This window comes from Alligator sinensis, unplaced genomic scaffold, assembly GCF_000455745.1.
Source record: "Alligator sinensis unplaced genomic scaffold, ASM45574v1 scaffold353_1, whole genome shotgun sequence".
Taxonomy (NCBI): Eukaryota; Metazoa; Chordata; order Crocodylia; family Alligatoridae; genus Alligator; species Alligator sinensis.
The window spans coordinates 1483979-1493029 of record NW_005842075.1 but is presented as its reverse complement, the minus strand read 5'-3'; positions in this window follow the sequence as shown (position 1 = coordinate 1493029).

Genomic DNA, 9051 nt, shown 5'->3' with positions numbered 1-9051 from the left:
TCAGTCCATTCTTAATGCTTAAGATGGTATCAATAAACTCAGGCAGCCTAAATGCTGCTTCTGCTGATAACTGTAACTGGTTATCTTACATACAGTCTTCAGTTGTCTGTGCTAGAAATGATTTTGTATTGCTGATCCTAAGAGTGCTAGTCTTATTAGTGCATAATAAGAGAGTGCCACTAATAGAATACAGGTACAGCCATTAGCCCCTAACCCTTTACTGAGCAATAGGGACAGGTTAATAACTTGGGCACATGAATGGGAATCAGTCAGGCCTCAGTCAGGCCTCAGCTGGTACATTGTAAGTGGTGCAAGTAGGATGTACCATTTGTTCACTTTATTTCTAGGAATGTATATTTTCACTTAAAAACAAATATTATGCCTTTAGCTCTTCTGGTGACTGAGATGCACTCCTGGTGCAGTGATACTGGCTTGCTCTAAGGACTGTGAGATGATGCGTCAGTCTCACTGACATCAACTCAAATGACAGCTATATTATCACTGAGAACTAACTATTAATGCATGTAAGAAAAGAGAGGGTGGGTTCTAGTCTGAAGACCTGCCCAACATACTGTGACTGACACCATGAATAGCTGAGTTTGGAAGAGAATCATCATCTTCCTCCAGCAGGCAGAATAAGCCAAATCCAAGGGTTCTGGCAGAACCTCTCTTCCCCTGTGAGGGAGTCAAACTGAAGATATCCAGTGGGGCACAGAAGCCTCAACAAGGGGAAGCCAAGCCCGTGAAGTCCTACAGTGAAGATGTGTATCATCATCATGCAATCTGTTGAGAGGGGCATCTCACGTGGGTGTAGTTTTTTTGTGGGCAGAGCTTGGAACAGTGTCAACCTTCCTTCTCCCTGAAAACCCTGAATTTTAATCCTAGCTATCTGCATAGCTTTCAATTAACATTTACCCTGTCTGTGCCCCAGTTTCCTCAGCAACAACTCAGAGATAATATTATCTACCTATGACATAGACAGGGTGCAAGAATACACTGGAAATGTTTGCATACACTCTGAAACCACAATGCACAATGATTACTGCTCTTATTCCACCAAAAGTTTTTGGTTTCTTTCTCAGCTCAGCCACCTTTCCCAGTACCTGGAGCATGGGAGCCCATGCTATAATATGAAAAAAAGATTAATATTTGATAGACTCCAAATAAGTATGAGAACATTTCAAAAGCTGGCCAAAGGAATTAGTATCTTCAACTTTAGTCTATTCTGCCTATCAGTCTTCTAACTTTGATTTGTAAAGCAATAAGAGCACAAAATTCATATTTAATTTTTCCGGGGTCACTATCCATATAAAAAGTATGTCCATAGATACTTTCCTTTTTACTTATCACTCCTTAAGATTGAAACAGTTTACATATACAGTAATTGTTTTTGTATCTACTATTAGAAGCCATTATTTTCTATATCTTTGGTTGCAATAACAATGGAATTAAGCTAAAAATGTCCTTGAAACAATTAATGCTCTTCAAACAGCCCATACTTCAGGAGAATGTTTAAATCTGCCAACACGCAGCTTTCATTAGACAATTTATTCAGTCATATTCTTGTTAATAGAGCTAGTTGAACATCATACACAAATAGACTCTTCAAGTCAGTTGACAGAAGAATTGAAATTTTGTTACCTTTCTTTTAAAGTATTCAAGCAGTATTACAATACATTGAATAATATTCATTAAAGGTGGATGTAACAGACTGCAATCCTCAGCCAGATTCTACCAATTGACCCTTTAAATTATTTCTACACAGCTGGCAGCTGTGCCTGTCAATACCTCCCCCCCGCCAACATTGCTCCCTGCAAAACGTGAAGTCACTTTACATGACCAACTTTCAGGGAAGCAAATCCAGGGCATGGAAGCAGCCTTCATCTTCTGAAAGTAGTATACATAACTTCTGGTTCTGGTTACTGTAGCTACCAGGATGCAGCAGTGTAGACAGGCTCATTAACTCTACCTTTCAGCAGGGCTAGTTAATATGGCTGCATTCACATAGAGGGAAAGCTGACCAGTGCACAGCATCAGTCAATGCAGCTATTGTTCTTCCAGCTCAGGAAGTAGCCTGCAGTTTTGTCCCAGTCCACAAGTAGTACAGGTGTGGTGCCAGATAGCATCATCCTGTATCCTCTCAGCAATGCAGCAGGACTGAGGACAGGCTTTACTTCTGACCCTGTACAATGGTCCAGAATAGGACTCTAGCTCTTTAGTGGCAATCAGGCTCCTGTGAATTGTGAATCTGACAGCTGCTGACTGCTTCCATGGCTGCTAGCATGGAGGCGGCCCCTGACCTTCTCAGGGTCCTGTATGACTGCAGACACCAGCATGGAACAACAAGCTTTTGGAGGATGACCTGAGACATGCTTTTCAGATTTGGGAGTCCTTGGGGACACTCAGATATGGCCACAACATTTAGAACTGTCCAGAAAAAAAAAGGACATTTGGTTGCATTAACATTGACAACAAAATGTCCTTTTTCTCTCCAGGCACTGCAGGTAGAGTTCAGTTTTCCCAGTATGTTGCTTCAATCTCATTCTCTCTAGTGAAGTTAGCAGGCAATTGTCTTCCTACCAGTGTCTCTTCTCATTACAAGGGAAGAGGGAAACTACCTTTGCTTCTTCCTCAAATTGTTCTGTTTGTCCGCAAAAGTGAAGAGCCCTATCCTGCCGTATACTACAAGTCTACTGGTCCAGGGTCCAACGAAAACAGTGGCTGTGGATTTTCCAGACAACTGTTACCTCAGGACCGGATTCTTTCTTTCTTAGCATCTGGGTGTGTTACTCTTTGATTCTCAGTCTGCCCTAGAGCAAATTAGATAGGTACTTGCCTGGGATGGTTTAGTCAGGGGTGATCCTACCTTGAGTGGGGGGGCCAGAGTGGGGGGGCTAGATGACCTCCTGATGTCCCTTCCAGCCCTACTTTCCTATGACTCTATTCCAGAAGATCTTGGATATCTTGGCTCTTGGACCCACCTGTCTGGCCTTAAAGAGCTAATCTTATGATGGTTGAGAATTTTCAAAGGTACCTAAGGGCTCATGCTCACTAAGAAAAAGGTGTGATCTTACTTCATGTCAGCTAATAAGTGGTAACTAATTTGACTGAAAAAAAACTAGTGAGAACAAATCAGGTTGTTTTCATGTTCATTTGCAGGTTGAGGTGTGGGTGACAGAAAGCCTTATCAGCTTCAGAGCTGGTGTAGAGCAGTTCAATCAATGGTATTTCTCACTTATGGTAGCCAGTCACTGAGGAAGCTACGGATAGGATGGAAAGTAGGCCTGTGTGAATAGGGAAGTATTCAATTCAGATTTGGCTGATTCAGGGGACAGTGATTCGATTCGGAGGTTTGGATCACTGTCCTGAATCGATTTGACTGAATCAGCTTTGAAAGATTCAGCGCTGATTCAGAGAGATTTAGTGATTCAGATCTGCTGGGGAGAGGCAGACAGCTGGGCAGCTGCAGGTTCTCCCATGGCTCCTCCGCTGCCTCTGCCTAGGTGGGAGGAGCAGCAGGAGAAGCCCCCATGGCTGCCTTGCCCAGCCCTATCCCCTGCCCAGTCCCAGCCTAGTCCCAGCACTTAAAAAAAAAAAAGCCCCACACTTACGGGCTGCAGAAGTGGTGTTGGGGCCTCTGGGTACTTGTGGCGGAGTCCCCCCATGCAGGGCAGGGCAGTGGGGAGCAGCGGGGATCATCCCCCCACCTGGCACCTGCCCCATGGCGTGGGTGCAGTGCAACTCGGCAAGGCACCGTGCACTGTCTGGGAACTGGGTTCACTGGGGCTGAGTGGTGTCGGGCTCTGGCTGACAGGTGGAGCTGCCCCAGCTCCCAGACGAATCGAACTGGGAGATGGGGAATGGAACTGGGGGCTGGTGAATTGAATAGGGAGCTGGGCAATTGAGCTGAGTCCTGGGGAAATGTTTTTTCTCCCAGCTCTCTGATTGCTGGTGATGGTGGCGACTGGGCTATTTCCCTAGCTGGCAGCAGCAGCCTGCTGAAACCCCATGCAGATCTGGGGGCTGTGCCCCCCCGCCCCGGAAGAGCTGGGGGAATGATCAGAGAGCTGGGAATTGATTGGGAGCTCCAGCTAACAGGTGGAGCTGCCCCAGCTCCCAGACAGTGTGCAGCGCCCTGCTGAGCCATGCTGCACCCAAGCCATGGTGACCCTGCCATGAGGGTGCCAGGCAGCGGCGCGGGGGGGCGGGGGGTGGGTTATCCTTGCTGCCCACCACTGCCCTGTGTTGCATGGGGGGAAGGGAGGCTCTGCCATGAACTTCCAGAGGCCCCAATCACTGCTCCTGCAGCTGGTGTGTGGGGCTTTTTTTTTTCCTCTTCTCTCTGTCAGTATATTTTCTGGCTCCATATTGAGCCAGCACGTAAATGCCCTCCATCGTCCTTTCAGTCGGCCAAATGCACATTTCATGGCCATCCTGCAACTGCTCAGACAGTAGTTAAAAACCAGCTTCTGCGGGCCAGTAACGTTCTCTCCATAAGGCTTCATGAGCCAGGGTACTGCCGGGGGCGGGTCTTGCCCTGCTGAAGGACTACAAATTGGGCAAGCACAGGTCAGGGTGCATGTTCACTGTATTGATGAGGGAGGTTTGAGGTAAGAGAGGGATGACAGCACAGCGGAGGCAGGGAAGGACTCATTCCGGTCACAAGACTTGCTCCTGGGGGGCACAGCAATGCAAATCCAGGGCTCGTGAAGACTGCAAGCTTATCAAGTAGGGCACAGTAAAGCTTTGAGTGCTATTTGATGCCCTCTCCCCTGTGGCGTGTGACTCAAAAGAGGACATGGCAATGTGCTCCATGCCACCTTTGGTAAGTGACACCTGAAACGTGTCTGTGCCCTTAGGGTGGCAGTGTCATTCCTAGCGGGGCATGAATAGAAGTGACCATCCTGGGCACAGTGCTTTTGGGGCCCTGCCGAGATGGATGGAGCAGATGGGGGTGACTCCTCAGTGACACTGCTGGCCTCACATTTGGATGCTCGCCAACTCCCCCCACCCCCATTGGCACAGGGGCACATTGGATCAGCTCTGCACAGGGAGGGGGTAATTTGCCCAAGAGCCAACACCAGTGGTATACTGTGGGCCTCTGGTGCCTGGGGGCCAAGCTCAGGGTGCCACTGCCATTGCTCCCGCATGCCCGGACAAGCCGCCTATGGTGGCGGCTTCGTCAGTGCGGGGTGGGGGGGAAGGAGGCCAAGCATTGTGGAGTGGTGGCACCCCCCAGGCACCTGCCAATGGCACCCCCTTTGTGTCTGTGCCCAGGGCAGCCTCCCCACCCACCACTATTGCTATGCCACTGCCCTGCACCCTGATAGGGTCATCTCTGGTTGGGAGGGACACATTGTTTAGTTCAAATTTACTGTAAATGGGGCTGGTGGAATTTTATGGGCATGAAGGAAGGTACACGAGGTGCACAAGAGGCACCAATACAAGTTCCAATGCTCTTTCTATCCTCCCTCCCTCCCTCCTTCCGGTTTTTAGATCCCCTTCCACTGCAAGCCGCAGGCTGATCAGTTCCTGTTGGTGTGACAAGAGGCACAAAGAGAAAGGAGGAAAGAGAAGATGAAGAGGATGACAACACTTCCTTCAGGATTCTGTCAACAACTGAACTATTATGCATTATAATTATAGTTGACTTTTATCCTATAGACTTATATAGACTTATAATATAATAACAAGTAAAACTAATAATAGGAGTCAATAATAATATTAATTCCAATAGTAATATATTAATAAGAGTTTGTAATAATATTAATATTAATGATGATTTATTAATGGTCAATAATAATTGTAACAGTTCAATTCCTTACCACAGCATTTCAAAGCAGGTAGATCTGCCTTATCACCCACTCCCAGCTGCCTCTTGCAGCTTGTATACCACACATCCTGGGCACATATCACACACATCCTGGGTCTCCACCATATATATATAGCCAATATATGATATAGAGTTATGTTATATAGACTTGTAATTACAGTTCGATTCCTTATGATGAAAAAGCAGATAGTGAGCATAAGGCAGGTGATTATGTGCCGTCCCTCCCTGCCTCTTCCCCCATGGCAGGGTGGGTTGGAGTGATTACCCACCTCCTGGTGGGGCTGTGTGAAGCTTTGGTCTCTGATTCAATTTGGAGGAGATTCGGCCCTATTTGGCAGCCAAATCTCTGAATCCGAATTGAATCAGGAGACCCATTAATCTCTCCAAATCGAATCAGAAGCCTCCAATTTGATTCAGAGAGATTCGGAGAGATTCAAAGATTTGGCCATAGACACAGCTTTATATGTTTTTTCTATGTCCCTTCAGGTACCAGGCATGGCTCATGAATGCTGTGATGGTGGGGCAGATGGAGTCTCTCATGGGAGCGCAGGGGGATCCCCTGCACGCTCGGTGGCAGACCCTGAAGTGGACCAGAAGTACTTCCAGTCCATTTCTGGGTCTGAGGCAGAGTGTGCGGGGCCCTCCATGGCCCCTGGCTTGGTGACTGGTGCCTTCTGGGTCCGGAGACGTACCCGGGGTCCCCCACAGCCGATCACCAAGCCAAGGCAGTGCGGGGAGGGGAGTCCGCCACATGCTTGGCGGTGGACCTGGAAGTGGACACTCCATCCACCCCACCATTTCAGCATTCACAAGCTGTGCCTGGTACCTTGAGGTATGTAGAAAAAACATATAAAGCTGTCTCTGTGGCCAAATCACCGATTCTCTGAATCAGCACTGAATCTTCAGATTCAGATCCAGTCGAATCGAATTGGGACAGTGATCCGAATCAGTAAATCGAATCACTGTCCCCCAAATCAGGCCGAATCCAAATCTGAATCAAATACTGCCTGCTTTGCACACCCCTACCTCCTGGTTACTGGTCATAATAATGAGTAAACTCCTCCCTAGGTCCCTCTGTTCCCATGACTGGACCTTCTGGCTTGGGGAAAAGTACCGAATTCTGAGCCTGATGCTGTGCCAGGAGGAGGGCAAGGCTTTCTTCTCGCCCTCTTCCTTGGTTGCTGGCCAGGCCACAAATGCAGCTGAGGCTATTTTCAATAGTACACTACGCAGTATAAAGTGTATCACTGAGGGGACTCATGTTCATTGAGTGACAGTCCCCTCACTAGCCTACTATCAAGTGACTGTTGCTGTAAATAAGCACGTAAAGAAATGCGTAATAATTATGTAATGAATGAGTACTAAAGCAAATACATACATTATTAAGAATTATGAATTATTAAGAATTAAGAATTGCATTTACACACTGTAATATTTGAATTTTTGATGGCCACTAGTACTGCTAGGGCTTCTCTTCTGTCTACTTGAATTGTTGCACAAGTTCTGCAGGTCTATTTCATATTATTCTCGCCCTCCTCCTGGTTGCTGGCCGTGTTTGCTAATGAGCATATTATGGAATTAAGTCAGTCCTAGTTACAATGGCTTTTAAATTTTACATTAAGCTCTTTGAGGCTGAGGCTGTGACTTTTGTGTTTGTACAGTGCTCAAAACAATCAGGCCCAAATCAGATTACAAGCCTTTGGCTCTACCACAGTGTAAAAAGAATAATTCATGTAGTAATTTGTGAGGTGCTACGTGCAGACAATTTTATTTGTACATTGTATTTAATTTCCTATTGTTGTATTTGACAGTGTAAATGTTAGAGGATGAGTGAGAGCTTGTAAATTAAAAGTGAATGGCTGGTTTATTAGTTTTCTTCATAATGTTTGTCGCTGCCGTGCACTGCAGCGGGGGGGTCGGGACCTTAGAAGCCGTCAGGCGGGTACTTGTGACGCTTGGAGTGGAATTAATTAGGCGGACGCTTATCGGTTGCAAAGCAAGATTATTTACTCACGCCGTCAAGGTGGTGAAGGACGGAGGTTAGAAATACTTGGTTAGTTACAGCTTATAGGTCGTAGGTCGGTCTGCATAAGAGTTCGGTGGTCGGGCAGAGAAAAGGTCGGGCCGGCAGGTCGTTGATTTACGTCTGAGATTGGGTCGAGACACGAGGGGGCCACTGGCAAGTGATCAAGTTGTCAGTTACTCTGATATGTGTGATCAGAGGTCTCCAAGGTTCGTATGGAGGTCCCCCTTCTTCTTCTTCTTTGCGGAAGTGTATTGGGGTTTTATTTGTGTAATAGCCAATTGCTTTTCGCCATGTCATAAATTTAATTAGAATCACCAATTATTTAGCGGTCTTCGCTAGGGTGTTATCATAAGGTTACTCCTTGTTTTCTTTGACCAATTATAATGATTTATGTACAGCACAGAAGGCTAAGTTCTATCTCTGTTAGTGGCGCAGCAATAAATTTCTTTTTGACATGCGCAGCAAAAAGGCGGTTACTGGCAAAAACTTTTGTTAACACTTAGTTAACTTAGTGTAAAACAAAACTGCTTTGAATGGTTTTACTTGCTTGTGACATGGGCACTACTTAATTTGGTTGTGACATGCCCCCTTGCCCATGGCACAGCAAGTTACATCATGTTTACGTACAGACCATTTTCGTTATTATCTTTGTTAGTGTTTGGCAAGTGGGTGTATACAAAAGCAAAAAGCGTGGTTAACTTCATTTTGAGATACTGTAAAATCCAACAACTAAAACACGCAAATATAACAATGGCTATTATGATTAATGGTAAACACAAGATAATCAAAGACTCCAACTCTTGAATTAACTTAAACGCAGTAAACTGTTATCCTTGATTTTATGTAATCTTCTCTAATTTGATTTTTTAAGGTAACTGAGAATGAGGTATCAGATTAATGCCCCCTATACGGAGGGTTTCTAAAATTGTGGCTTATTATTTATATTTGAGTTAAATCGTAGCTCTGAAAACACTGATTTTCTGTACCATCATTAGCGGCCTTTCTTCATTTCTTTTACTGTTATCTCTCTTCCCAAATCATTCCTTTTCCTCTTCTTTGAATGTACAGGTTCCTTTAGAACCTTGACTACTTGCCCCCTTCCATCATCATCTCCCTCATCTTTTTCCTCACGTTCCCTCAATCTTCTGTCCACACCCGACCTTTCTGCGACATCCCCCAAACCTTCAGACTA